Genomic DNA, 15,028 nt, shown 5'->3' on the forward strand with positions numbered 1-15,028 from the left:
TGCTTTTTTGGGGGATGTTTTCATACTGTTATTTCTTTTCTCTTTTTTTATAATCAATTTTTGGGGCCTCATACAACTCTTATCACAATTGATACATACATCATATTTGTACATTCATTGCCCTCATCATTCTGAAAACATTTGCTCTCCACTTAATCCGCTGGCATCAGCTGATAATTATTCCCCATCCCTCATGAACCCTGAATAAATTCTAAATTATTATTTTGTCATATCTTACACTATACAATATCTCCCTTCAGCCACTTTTCTGTTGTCTGTCCCCCAGGGAGATGGTTATATGTAGATGCTTGTAATCGGTTTCCCCTTTCCATTCCTCCCTCCCTCTACCCTCCTCGTATCGCCACTCTCACCACTGGTCCTGAAGGGATCATCGGCCCTGGATTCCCTGTGTTTCCAGTTCCTATCTGTACCAGTGTACATCCTCAGGTCTAGCTAGATTTGTAAGGTAGAATGGGGATCATTTTAGTTGTGGGGGAAGAAGCATTTAGGAGCTAGAGGAAAGTTGTATGTTTCATTGTTGCTACAGTGCACCCTGACTGGCTCCTCTCCTCCCTGCTACCCTTCTGTAAGGGGATGTCCAATTATCTACAAATGAGCTTTGGGTTTTCACTCCACACTCCCCCGTATTCACAAAGATATGATTTTTTTGTTCCGATGATGTCTGATACCTGATTCTTCCGACACCTCGTGATCACACATGCTGGTGTGCTTCTTTCATGTGGGCTTTGTTGCTTCTCAGCTACATGACCACTTGTTTAACTTCAAGCTTTTAAGACCCCAGAATGTATAACTTTTGATAGCCGACCACCATCAACTTCAGTCACCACATTTGCTTATGCACCCATTTGCCTCCAGCAATTGTGTTGGGGAGGTGAGCATCACGGAATGCCACTTTAATACAACAAAGTATTTTTGCATTGAGGGAGTACTTGAATGGAGGCCCAATGTACATCTGTTACCTTAATACTAAACCTATAAATATATGCATATAGATCTATTTCCCCATCGTTATACATAAATATATTTACATATGCACATGCCTTTATTTAGACCTCTATAAATGCCCTTTGCTTCCTACCTCTTTCCTTGATTTCCTTTTACTTTCTGATTGTCCCACTCTCATGTTCAGCCTTCATTTGTGTTTCAGTAATTCCTCTAGGTTACATTACTCTTGGTCACACTCTACCAAGCTTCCTACACCCTCCTCACCATCTATTTGGATCACTTGGTGTTCCCTTGTCCCTGGGTTTGTTAACAGCACTTCCTTTTTCCCTACACCCCCCTTTCCCATCTCCCTCCCCCAGCTGTCAGTCCCATTGTTTTCTCCTCCAGATTGTTCATCCAGCCTATCTCATTTAGACAGACCTGTGGAAATCATAGCATGCACAAAAACAAGACAGAGCAAACCCAAGCAACAAAATGAAACAAAAGAACAACACCACCACCAACAAGCCAATGACAAAAAGCAAAACAAAACACAAGAAAGAAAAGCTTTTAGTTAGTTCAAGGACTGTTTGTTGGCCTTTAGGAGTGCTTTCTCATAGAGTATGATGGGTCAGCTAGCCCTGGCCCCAAAGTCTATTTTTGGTATTCCCTGGGGACTTCGTTGCTCTGTTCCCCTTCCTGTTCTGTTGTACACCCTTAGTATTTTGCCTCGGTGTGCTGGGATCAGATCGGGCGATAGAGGCATGCTGTTTTTTGTGTGTGAGCAGGTGCACTGTCATGGTGGCAAAACCAGTCCCCTGTCTACCACTAATCGGTCCTTTTTATTTTAAATAAATCATTTTATTGGGGGATCTTACAGCTCTTGTAACAATTCATACACCAATTTGTATGAAGCACATTTGTTCATACATTGCTATCATCATTTCCAAACATGTTCTTTCTCCTTGAGCTCCTTTTTTCCCCTCCTCCCACCCACGTGAACCACTGATACTTTATACATACTTTTTATTTTTATATTTTACGCCTCTGCTGTATCCCTTCACCCAAACTTCTGCTGTTTGTTCCCCTGGGTGGTGGAGTGGGGCTGTATGTCCATCATTGAGATTGGTTTCCCCTTTCTTCTGCTTCTCCCCCCTACCTTCCCTCGTGGTGTTGCTACTCTCAGTATTGGTCCTGAGGGGTTTATCTGTCCTGGATTCTGTGTGTCGGAACTTCTAGTCAATAGCAGTGTGCAAGCTCTGGTCTAGCCAGACAACTCAGACCTTCTTACACAATATCTTCAGAACCTCTATATAGGAAGCTTGATTAACAGTCTGACCTAGTGCAATGACTAAACTCCAAATGCACTATCACCCTCACATCAACAAAACCAAACAAATGAGCATCTTCTTGAAGTTTGAGTTCACTTGACGAGGTGTATTTGAGTGAGGTGATGATGGCGTCTTACACTGACTTGATTTATGTTTGCATTCTGGCTTGTGAGAAGAGCACAAGGTCTTGTCACCAGCAATGACCTTGGGAAAAAAGTGTGGGTGCACTAGCTCAGAGCAAGTTGCCAGATGCCTGCCCAAACAGGAGAATGTATATTTTGAAATGTGTACCCAGTGGAGCTTTGTACCGCTTGGTTTTTTGGCGGGGGTGGGGTGGGGGTGGGTGGAAGGCCGGCTACTCCTTTGTAGGTTAGATAATCTGAGATGTGCTATTTGAAATTTCCTGGGGCCAGTTTTAGACAAAACTAGAAAAGTTAATTTTGCTGTATGGAAAAATCTGACAGTCTGGAAGTATCTAATTTTCCTCACATGCCATCATTCCCCTAGTAGCATTATTCTTAGTTAAAGCTCTCCTCTGTTCCTCCTTAGGGTTTCCCCCACTACCTGATGTTCCTTTTCTCCTACTCATCATCAAGGGACTTGTGTCCAAAGTGAGGGCAGCAAATAATTAAGAGACCCTCCTGACTCTCTGTTAAGAAGGGTGCTCTGGTGCATGCGTGTGTTTATGTGTGCACATACAATCACATTTGAATTTTGTTGGAAGAGGCTTCATAGAGACAGAGAGTGACATGGTTAGAGCTGCTGCACATGTAGAGCACTGTACTCTATGGTGTTCTAATTCAAATGCATGTAAGGTCCAAGAGAGGTAATAGAAGCAAGTGACCAGGGTCAGGGAAGGCAGCAGGAGGAACTGAGGGAGCCTGAATGCCTCACACCCTGCCAGTTTCACTGATTCTTGGATGGGAGAGTACCAACCTAGTGCTGTGAAATCTTCGCAGTTTTCAGAGGCTTGGGGGATTTAAATTTTGTATGTAAAAAATAGACATCAAAAATGCTTGTAATTTATTGATTTCGATAAACACACTGAATGCCAGTACTCAAGTCAAACAAATCAAAATGACAGCCATCGAGTCTTTGCCAACTCATAGTGACCCTATTAGACAGGGTAGAACTGCCCCTCAGTTCAGCTCCCAGCCCTGGAAGCCCACCAGTTCCTCGTTATTATCATGAGGAATACTATTTTCACAAGAGCATTACATACCCCTAGAGACTAAACCATAAAGCCATATAGGCTTTGACCATCAATTCTGATATGCTTTTTCCTCAAACTGATGGGTCATTTGATGGAATCCTTGTATTACTTCCCTAACATAAAAATTAATCAAGCAAAGGAGATTCAGTGCTCAGTACTACAGCCCCCTATTTAGAGATTAACTCTTAAAAACCACCACCACCACCACCACCACCACCACCACCACCACCACCACCACCACCGCCACCTTATCTGTGTTGATAAAAACTTGAGTAGGCTGTATAAATATCTCAAGTATTTAGGATAAAATGGATTCTTATTCTACTGTCACATATTTAGTTTGAGTTATGTGTTTCCATCTGAACACAAATTAAATAGACCTCATTGACATCTTTTCAAAATGCCATAAAAATTAAATGATTACCTTAAAAGATACTCAGTATAATTAGGCATCAGAAAAATGTACATCAACACTAGAGCGAGATAGTGTTTCAACCCATCAAGATGACACTAGCCAAGAATATTAAAAATACCATTGAGTGCTGGAAGAATGAACAGATTTGTGTCAGAAGAACAGTCTGAAAGGTCCTTAGAAGCAAGCACGGGGAGACTTCACATGCTTTGGGTATGTTATCAGGAGATGCCAGTCCCTGGAAAAGGCTGAAATGTTAGGTTCAAGTATAACAACAGTTTTGAAGATGGTGTAGGACTGCGCAGTGGTTCATTCTGCCTTGAGTTGGAACTGACTCAATAGCACCTAATGCTAAAAGCTAGATGCTTTTGATCCTAAATGAAAAGTGGATGGTCCAGCCTCCATACCAGTGGACAACTGCCCCTCCCCCCAGAAGAATTTACTTTAGAAGACGGCACTGAACCTGTAGCTAGGGGAGATGGACATGTCTGATCAGAGCACACAGGGGCAAATGAAGGGGGAGGAAGAGAGTGGAGCACACACTGGTCCACCAGACTTGGAGGATGATTTTGGCACTCTGAACAGCCAATGTACAGAGTGGACCATATGGCTGATCCCACTATGAGACATGCCATCCCTTGCTGGCCCAGAGCCCTATGGGGACAATACCGGAGACTCTGTGTTGGGACTGACCCGACTGGCCCTCCAACACGGAGGCAAATCACTAAAAGCATGCAGCAGAGCAACCATGGGAGCAGAGCGGGTAGCCCCTGAGGGAGTACAAAGGACAGACTCTGGGGCCAGAGCATGATACGCCATCAGACCTGACTGAAGGACACACCTATAGAAAAAAAAATCAGACCTTGATCTATTTACAGGTTTTTCTTTCTTAAAAAATTTTTTTGTCTTTTAATTAATTTACTCTTTTATTGATCATTGGTTTTCTGTTGTTGTTTTTTTGTCATCACTGTGTTCTCACCCATCGCCTATCTTGCTATGGTTTGATTTTTGGTGCATATTATTATCTCAACAGATCTATCTAGATAAGATAGGCTGGAAGAATAGGCTGGAGGAGAAAACAACAGGACCAATGGTTCCCGGGGACATGGGAGAGAGAGAGGAGGGGGTAAGGAGGTGATGCTGACCAATCCAGCGACAGGGGAGCAACAAGTAATCCAAAATCCGTCGCAAGGAGGGTGTGAGAAGCCTGGTAGGTATTCAGCAAGGGCAATGTAACCAAGAGAAATTACTCAAACCCAAGTGAAAGCTGAGCATGATAGTCGGACAAGAGGAAAGTAAAAGTAAATAGAGGAAAGAACTAGGTGACAAAGGGTATTTCTAGAGGTCTACATACTGGCATGTACATATGTAAATATATTTATACAGGAGGGTTCGTAAATAGATCAACGTGCATATATTTATAGACTTAGTATTAAGGCAGTAGATGGACATTGCCAAATACTTACTCAATGCAAGAACACGTTATATTAAATTGGCATTCCATGATGAACACCTTTCCAACATGATGGTTGAAGAAAAATGTGTGCACTAGCAAATGTGGTGAAGAAAGCTGATGGTGCCTGGCTATCAAAAGTTATAGCATCTGGGATCTTACAGGCTTGAAAATAAAGAAGCGGCCATCTAGCTCAGAAGCAACAAAGCCCACATGGAGGAAGCACACCAGCCTGTGTGACCATGAACTGTTGAAGGGATCAGATATCAAGCATCAAAGAACACAAAAATCATGTCATTGTAAATGAGGGTGAGTGCAGAGTGGAGACTCAAAGCCCATTGGTAGGTAACTGGACACCCCCTTCCTGAAGGGATGTGGGGACGAGATAAGCCAGTCAGGGTGCAGGGTAGCAACAATGAAACATGTTTCCTCTAGTTCCTAAATGCTTCCTCCCCCCACTATCATGATCCAAATTCTACTTTACAAATCTGGCTAGACAAGGGGATGTACAGAGAGATCGCCTTGGAGATTGGGTGGATGTTCCCACAGTAGCGTGGAGCCTCACAAGTGGTGGTCAGGCGTTTCCCACAGTCACTTGTAGGACCTCAGGATTTAGGCTGGGGATGCCCCCACTTTTTATAGGGGAGAACAACCTGTGGCTTAGTGTGTGGGAGAGGACCAGCGTGAATTCCCCAGCTGCTTGCCACACCAATAAGTGGGGGGTGGGAGCTCCCTCAGTTGGGCCTTCAGGTTTGCCCTAGGCAGAGGGGAGTGGCCTGGAGACAGCTATTGTCTTGTGATGGGAAAGAGAGTGAAAGGAGAGGAAAAAGAGAGAAAGAGGAAGACACAGACTGGGGCAATAATGCCAACCAGACTGACAACCACTCACCCACAGACAACTAAAATGCACAGAGTAAACAAAGGTGACAACAGTAAAAAAAAAAAAAAAAAGAAGAAAGAAAACAACTAAAAAGGAGAACCAAATCTGTGGAGGCTGTGGTAGGAAGTAGAGAAGAGCTAGATGGAGCGGAGAAAAGCAGAAAACCTGTAAGAAGAGCCCAATAAAAGGAAAAAGAGAGAAGAGAAAAGGAAGGAGGAGGAGAGAGTATTTTTTAAATGGTTAAAGAAATAACTGACCCTGTGTTATGCTGTGTGTAGCTCTGACTCGTCCTGTGTGCAGTACTGTCTTAGGGGTCAGGCTGCCCACTAGGAGGACAGGGTTGCCCTAGGCAGAGTGTAGGGCTCTGGAAACCAGCAGTGGTATGTGCAAGCAATGAGAGGGAGCAGAGAGAATCGTACAAGCTAAGAGAGAGGTGAAGAAAGCAAAGACAGAAAGAGGAAAGAAAGAAAAAGAGAATAAAGAGAAAGAAGGAAATAAATCCAACTGAGTTCACTAAGGTTGGCTGTGATGGTAAAGAGCAAGGAGAGAGAGAAGGAGGAAATAAAGTATAAAGTAGTAGCTGATCCCTGATTGCTTGGATGAGGGGCCAGAGGGGTTTAGACACTGCTCCAACATGGCAGGTCAGTGTGCCCTTTTAATGCCGGGACCCAGTGGTGCTGGGCAGAATTGCCCTAGTTGACGAGATCACCTTAGGGGCATGACGGAGGTTTCTTCAACGGTGCAGCGCACTGTAGGTGTTTGTCCCAGGTGCCTTGTGTGGTGTACAGCACTCCCACACAGGGCAGGCTGGAGTGCCTCCTGCTATTTGGGTTGATTTGCCCTAAGCGGAGGGAAGTGACCTGGAAGCCTTTAGTGGCATATGAGAGGAGAGAGTGGGAGAGAAGAGGAAAAAGAGGGGAAAAGGGGAAAAAAAGAGGGATAAAGAAGAAAACGAGTAAATAAAAGCCCAACACCAACCTGAGCACGTTGAAACTGAGTGCGGTGGAAAAGTTAGAAGGGCTAGTGAATAAAGTGAGAATAAGTAGAGCAGTGGGTAAGGAGGTAATGATACTTGATCACCTGTCCTTGAGGCCAGAGGAATTCCAACTCTTCCTCAAGGTCACGGGGTCATGGACTTGTAAGGTCTCTCTCTCTCTCTGGCCTAAATTCCAACCCCAGTCCTTGGCTCCCCGCGAGAAAAATTTCATGCGGAAGCCGGGCTCGTGATCCAAGTGAATTTAATGAGAGTTAAAAGAAGCTTCAGGTTTTACAAGGCACCCATAGGATTCCTTTGACCATGGGGCCTGGCAGAGACTGCCTCAGGTCATGCAAGGATCTCTCTCCTCCCAGGAAGACGACCTGGACCACCCCTCTCCCTTCTGGTTCCTGCCTTTTCAAGGGTTCCCGGGGAGGCTGGTGAAGGACCCCAGGTCAATCCCATTGGCTGAACTGCAATCATCTGGCCCAGGTGGGCTGCTCCAGGTGCAACATCCATCGGAGCCCACGGGCAGGAAAATCCAGCTTTCCTATGCTGGCTCTCCTGGGCATGCGTTAATGGACTTTCCCATCCCTGATGTAGGGTTCCACAGATGCTGTGTGAGATTACTTCAAAAGCAAGATCGCGCCCGTGGCCAGGGGTCACTTGGGTGCTGGAGTACCTGCCTTGTGCTGCATGTAGCACTGCAGCAGGGGCTGGGAGGGGGCACTGGGGGGCTCCCTCAGCCCCGTCTAGGGCTCCAAGACCGGCAGGGCCTCCCCAGCTATGTGTAGAATCACTGAGAGGGAAGCTTGTTGTCCTATCTAGACTGCTGATGCTTCCTAGATCAGAGGATTTTCTTTTTTATCCCTCTGGCCAGCTAGAATGAAATTGTCTCCCACAGTCTCTGGGCTACAGCTCAGTGCTGTTTAAGGCTGACACTGCTACAGCGGGTCTTTGTTATGGTAAAAGCTGCCAGGCCCTGTGGCTGAGTTCTGGCATTCCTTAGCTAGGTTGCTTCTTATGCTGATTTATGTTAAGGGACTCCCCTATGTGGTGCTTGGAGCTGAGCAACCAGACTTGGGTTTGAGTTTTAAACCAATCATTTATGTTTCACCCTTAAAAAAAATTCTACTTGTGATGTGCTCAGATTTGGTGGCTGTCAAGCTGACCCCCAGAGGGGGAGATGCAGCTTATCAGGGGGGTTGTTTACTAGTCGGCCAATTGGAACTAAATTTGCTCCCTGGACTCCCGACTTTCTGCCTTTTTCTCCCACACCATGATCTTCCTAAGGTAATAATATATTTTTTCTTCTACTCTAAATTATGGCTACCCACCACCAACCCCTGACCGTGAGCTCAAGGCATCCAACCGCATGGAGAGCTCAGTGTGGGGTTCCCCTCGTGTCTGAGATTCTGCCCCCTCTCAGGGCGTCCACCTGCAGGGATCCCTGCTCCAGGCAAGGGCATATCTGGCGCCTGCCACTTCGTCAAAATTATAGTGCTGCTTTAAAGCATTCTTGGTTTGCTTTGTGAGTGGAAATCCCACAAAAGAAGGGGTTCAGGAGAAACCCTGTTACCCTAGTTCTAATTTCAGAACTCCACCTCCCCGTTTCCTTCACCTAATTTCCTATTTTTCTGGTCTGGCAGCAGGAGCTCCAGATAGATGGGTCCTATCTGGTTGCCATTTTCTCTGAATCCCTCCATCTATTTTTTTTACACTCTTAAAAAGTACAAAACATTTACTCTACAAGCGCAAACAGATTTTCAAAAGCAGGGAAAAACCTGAACGTTCAGTACATGGTTCAATCGTCTTTTCATCTCTGCGCCCTAACTATGCTGAGCTCCATGGAACTGCATGGAGGGGAGCTATTCTGGCGTCATCGAGCCAAGTGAGTGTTTTGAATTACCTCAAGTGAATATTTGACTGGAAAGCATAGGGTGTAAAAAACCCCTGAAATTAGATGGTGCACATCTATCACATCTATCACCTTTTTTCTGAAAATAAGCAGCCATCTAAGTGAGATGTCAACTAAGTCCACCCAGAACAAGCAGCACAGCCAGTGTGATGCCAGGGTGATAAATAATAGAATCTCAATCTGCAGGTATGAACAAGAATCAGAGCTTAAGTTCGGAACACCCAGTTTGCAAAAGGACTCAAATGCACATGCGGGGTGAATTCCCTCTGACCACAGCCCATGAACATGAACAGATACAGTTAAGTTCAAATGTAACACCTGATCATTTGATCTCTTCAGACTAATTTTAATTTGGTTCCAGTTTTTAGTATTTTTCACTTTCTGTTCGATTGAGGTTTTTCTCTCTTTTATCATTGTTAGTTTTTCTTTTCTACTTGTTTCTTGATTTTGTTTTGTATTTTTTTTTAATACATATGAAATCCAGGAGAGGTAAATCCAGAGAGACACTAACAGAATTAACAATCTCCTAGGGACAGGCAGGAAAGATTTGGGGGAGTGAGGGGGGGGCTAACAAAAATGAATATAAAAGAAGGAAATGTTGTAAACCTGATTGTGGTGACGATTACACAAATCTTAATATGACTGAAGTATTGAATGATATATGTGAATTATATGAGAATTAAAATAAAACAAAAGCTGAGGTCAGAGATAGGGCAGCAATTTAACCCTGAATCTCTTGGTGAAGATTGAATGTCATTTTGTGCCAAGAGCCCATTTTTCCACTCATGAAGTTTGGGGAACCGGCCATGCTCCTTCATCACTGTTCTTACCTCAATAAATGGGTACAGTTCACTCTTCTCCCTTTTCTTCTCTGTCACATACTTTGCAGCAGTCAGGGGAACAGAACTTACAGTCGTGAAAGGGATCCATGAGTGTTAATCCAGGTAGACTAGAGAAACAAATCCACACTCATATGTGTATAGGAAAGACCTTTATATACAAGAACAGTTGTATATTGAGAAAGCATTCCAGCCCAACCAAGATCAAGTCCATAAGTCCAATATTAGCCCATGTCTGATATCAATCTATAATGTTCTCTTCAGACTCATGAAACACCTTCAATGACCCCAAATGCAGGAAGATCACAGGTCAGTAGTTGCAAAGTCTTCTGCATCCAGTGGTGGTAGAAGCATCTCAGCTTTGGCAGGGTCTCCATGTGGCTCCTCCAGTTCCCAGGGCATGGGTTCTATCAGTGTGGTGCCATGTGTCTTGTTAGTAGGACATCTCTCAGGGAATGAGCAGAAAGATAGTCTGCTGCCTCCAAGGAGGAAAGACCAGATTTCCCAGAACCCTGACGGGAAGGCCAGGCCCACAAAGAGGCCTCATTGGCCATAACCCAATAGAGAGACTAGAGTCTACCCCTTCACTCTTAATCCTCTCAAGTCCCAAATTGACACCAGATTGTATAACTACAACAGACTACCCCTTGTCCATTTGACATTTTCACAAAATTCTTTAGCCGTATATAATTTCAAAACAATAATAGAATCATATCAGTATCTAACAGTATAATATGAAAATGCATACATTTCACTCCGTGCCACCCTCCTTTAAACATAATATTCTGTAAGTGATGAAACAAAAATATCCTATGCTTAACAATTGCAGGTAAGGTACACCCACATATTAATCCTATAATTCTATGAATATATTCCAGTATCTATGAAATCTTGTAAGCTAGCCACTTCACGCCTTTATCTGGCCCATTTTGGCTATCCAGTTTCTCTACTGCCTACTTCCATCAACCCAGTGCTCTGAGGAGACAATCATATTCTTCAATATAAAGAGTCTTCATGCCAGTTGGAACCTTGTGAAGTCCACATCCACAAGAAAGTCAAAGCAGGACAGTTCGTCTATACAGTCTGCAGCAGTATATACCAGTGCACAGGCTCAACATTCTTCTCTTCATCTGGTCGGGTTCGGGTCAAGTCAATGTGGGCTCCCTCTCTTGGCCTCACCTCAGTGTCCATTGGTCGCATTGCCTTTAGGCCTTGGCCCCATCACCAATTCTCCACAACTCTAGTCCCCTCAGAGTAGGTCATGGACTTCAAACGAGTCAACCTGCTCTCATCTTCTTCTCTACTGCCTGTAAACCAGGTCCACGAGTGTCAGTGGTCAGAATGGACCCGCTGCTCTATTGCTGCTATTCTGCCACTTTCACTCAACAAGCAGATCCAGGTGGTCACCTAGCAATCATTTCAGGCTTCTACAGGCTCCCTTGAATGTTCAGTACTAGAAAGGAGTTTCTTCAGGCTTTGAGATTTTTTCCAGTTTCTGACAAAAACCACTAGTCAAAATTCAAATATTACAAAAGTTCCCTATTAATGCACATGAAGCTCTTCCTCACAGTGGGAGCAGTGCACAGAAACGGACCTTGATGCTGGGCTGCTGTGTGCGTGCTTTGGTCAGTTGGGAGCTGCTGATTCACAGATTCACTTCACGTGGATGAAGATGCTTGTTTGCTTCCCCGTGAGTTTATCGCGCTTCAACAGAGAAGAACCCTGTTCTTGGGTTTTGCCTCTGCCTTGCTCCTAGAAACCGCTGGAATAGAAAGATTACAAATGATTTTTTTGTTGTTGTTTTAAAAAACAGAAAAGAAATGCCGTGTACCTGTTAGGTAAGTAGAGGCAGAACTGAGGGTGGTCGCTGTGCATGCCAAACCTCCTCCCCATCACAGACAGTTGAAAGCTGCTTCAGGCTGGAAAGATGCACACATTTAGGTCCTTGTGACAGGAAGCAGGTCAACCTGGGCGGGCCCCCATCTAGACCAGGTGGGCTTAATTCAGTCAATGGGGTCAAACAGTACCGTCAGCCATGCCTACCAACAGGGTATGGGTGGGGGCCTCAAACCAGCTGTCATGCAACCCAGCGCGCGTGGGCTGTCCAGTCCGCCCCCACCCCCCACGAGCATATTTGCCTCTTCTATCCTTTATAAAGTCACTTGGATCACAAACTAGGTTTCTGCGTCAATTGGTTCTTGTGTGAAGCCAAGGACAGAGGTACATTTCTCCCAGAGAGAGCCCTCACATAACCAAATCAGATTATAGCCTTCAGTGTTAGGGTTCCAACGAATTTTGGGGGAATATCTCAAGTGGTAGTGGTAAGGACACAACTCAATCCATATTATCTCTTTATTTTGCTCAGCCAGATGCTTGCCCTTTGAGCCTGAATTGTTGCAAGGCTTATTACCCCATCAAGTGTTCCCAGAGCAAGCCCTAAATGGGCAGTAGTCACACACAAGGAAGATTTGCAGGGGACACTGTTAAGAATGATTAATGCTTAAGTGTTCCTTGTCTCCCCAAATGTACCATCTGGCAGAAAATTTGTTAGATCTCTCTCCTGGGAGAGATATACCTCAGCTCTTGAATAACTCTCCTGGTCATAGAAGTCAAATTCCAAGCTTTTCATCCAACATTCATAAAGCTAAATAAATGTTACATAAACCTAAGTTCTCTACCTTGGATAAGACAAAGTAAAACCATGACTTGAGAAGGTTTTCATTGAGGACAGAGACAACTTCAGATATTCTAAGCCTATGAAATTGGTCATGATTCAGGCAACTTGCCAAGGAAGCAGGTAATACCTAGGTGGGAGGTGGAATGAATAAGAACTTGCACTAAGATTCCATTCCATCAGGTGCAGCTGGTGACTTTGGAGGCCCAGAGCAGGCAGTGGGAGAGAGAAGACCAGAGCAGGGGAGGGATGTGATGAGCTGGAGGGTAGAGGGAGGGATTATGTGATGTCCTGCTGTCACCTCCCACCCCACTGTGACCCTTTAGTGATGTGGGCCCAGGTTTGTGATGCAAGTGGGTTTGAAGCCAGAGGGGACTCAGAGTGCTCAGTTGCCTGAGTGCAACCGCTGTATCCAGAAGATGGAGGAGATTCTCTTTCTGCTGGAACAGAAAAGTGCTTCCTGGCTGACCTACCAATACCCCACCTGGTTCACTGTTTTGACCTTGGGCATCCTGTATGGAGTGGGTTGCTTCTTCCTGGTCCTCCCCTTCCTTCCAAATACTCCACCTGTGCGACCACCCAGGAAAAGGATAAAGGTAAGAAATTCTCAACCCAGCCATAGGAGAGATTGATTTTTCCTCGTTTTATAAATTTTTCCTTTCGTAATTAATTTCCTGATAGGGGAAATCTCAAGAAAGAAGAGACCATCAGCCCTGGCTTTGGAATGTTGATGAGGGCTGGTGCGTCCTTACTCACTGTTAGGACTTTGTTCACTGCATTGGTATCATTTTATCCTTGCCGGCTTATGTTGATTTTCATTATTTCTGTTGGCTTTCCCTGTTTGTGAAGCACAGGAGGCGTGGATGCATCATGATCATGGACACAAGGGTTGACAGAGTTGCAGGTGGAGAGATCTCATGGCAGAGGGAGGGATTGTGAGATCAGCAGTGTGGAGAACTCCCCCATCGGGAAGCTAGGGAGTGAAGGGGGATTGATTTCAAGACGAAAAAATGAAGGAGGCCAGAGGGGACAGAGAGCTTTAGACCTGACTGTGATTACACAACTCCTTTTGAAGGCAATTTAACCATGGAGGGGGGGGGGGTGTTGTTCTAAAATGGATATGGTAATCATTGATTGTACCATTGCCCTTGATCTGATTGAACGACTGAACTATTGACTCGTATGATATGTAAATCATTTGCCAGTAAGGTGAGCATTCAAAAATATTTCTCTTTGAAGATCTCAGACCTCCCATCTCTAGTTGTTATAGAGGGCAATAGGTAAAAATCCCCAATATAGTGACGCAGTGGCTAAGGACTAGATGACTAGACATTTCAAAGGGCAGCTCTCATCACTGGGTCCTCAGTCTCTTTCCTTGAGCTCCAGTCTCTGGGCCAAGGCTCCTTTTCTGTCTGGGCTAATTGAGAAAGCATGGCTGACCCCGGGGAGGAAGTGGTCAAGGGCTGGCCCAGAGCTTCAGCCTCCATAATCAAAATCTTGCCCACCAGAACACTGAGTGCTGAGAGTGTGTGCTCTCCGTGAGCAGAGGAAGGCTGACGGAAGAAATGCACTCTAGGTCTCACACAGAAGCTGGTTTCTGGGCTTTAGTCATTCCATGGAGATTGTCATTCTTCTAATCACCAGTAAATGCCTGCAGTTTGTCACAAAGAACAGACGCAGGATTGGATTCCAGCCTGACTTCCTCTCTTGTGCCCCAGCCTCAGGTGGAGACAAGGAGAAGCAGCAGGTCAAGGGACAAAGGTGACGCTCTGAAAGGTAAGGTTCTGCCCATTCAACCAAGCTCTGTAAGCTCTCCTGTCCCCTCCTCTGCAGGATGCCAGTGGCAACAGCCCGTCTCTCTCAGGTAATAATCCTGAACAAAAGGATATTGTGGATGGAAACAGAACCCAGATATTTCCCAGATGTACAGGAGGGGCCTAGGATGGGATGAAGGCTGGCCAAGGTAGGACCCAGTAGGGAGCAGTGGGGGTGTCAGGAGCAGATTCTGGTGGATTTGGAGGTGGAACATTGAGGGGTAACTGCGATAAGCTGTGTAACTTTGCCAAGGTTCAGATTGCTCACTGAGACCCCACAGACAATATTGGAAACCGATGCTCCTTGAAATGCCAAAGCACCTCCTGCCCGTGGGAGTAAGCTATCATTTGACCTTGAGCTCTGGAGAGTCCAACGTCCTAAGTGCACAGCCCGTGTGACATTCCTTTCGGTCCTCTGGGAGGGCTGCACCATAACGGTTCTCTTGATTTCCAGTTTTCCGAAGCTTCCTGCAAGAACTATATGGCGCTCAGAACCTGCGTTTGCGTCTTAGGCAGAAGTAAGTAACCTTCCTGCTTCAACGCGGGGTGCATCTTCCAACCAGGGTGCCTGTG

General features: G+C 45.2%; 1 long non-coding RNA gene across 2 annotated transcripts in view; it reads right to left on the bottom strand.

Moving 5' to 3' along the window:
• Nucleotides 1-10,114: 10,114 nt before the first annotated feature.
• Nucleotides 10,115-15,028, bottom strand: part of LOC142436132 (uncharacterized) — a 129,833-nt gene continuing 124,919 nt past the window's right edge. The window contains exon 3 of one of the 2 annotated variants that reach the window (XR_012781797.1): nt 10,115-11,729. This is a non-coding gene — a long non-coding RNA (uncharacterized LOC142436132). The remainder of the gene's footprint in view (nt 11,730-15,028) is intronic. The other variant, XR_012781796.1, reaches the window with a different exon arrangement.

The sequence above is a fragment of the Tenrec ecaudatus genome, unplaced genomic scaffold (genome assembly GCF_050624435.1).
Source record: "Tenrec ecaudatus isolate mTenEca1 unplaced genomic scaffold, mTenEca1.hap1 Scaffold_159, whole genome shotgun sequence".
Classification (NCBI taxonomy): Eukaryota; Metazoa; Chordata; class Mammalia; order Afrosoricida; family Tenrecidae; genus Tenrec; species Tenrec ecaudatus.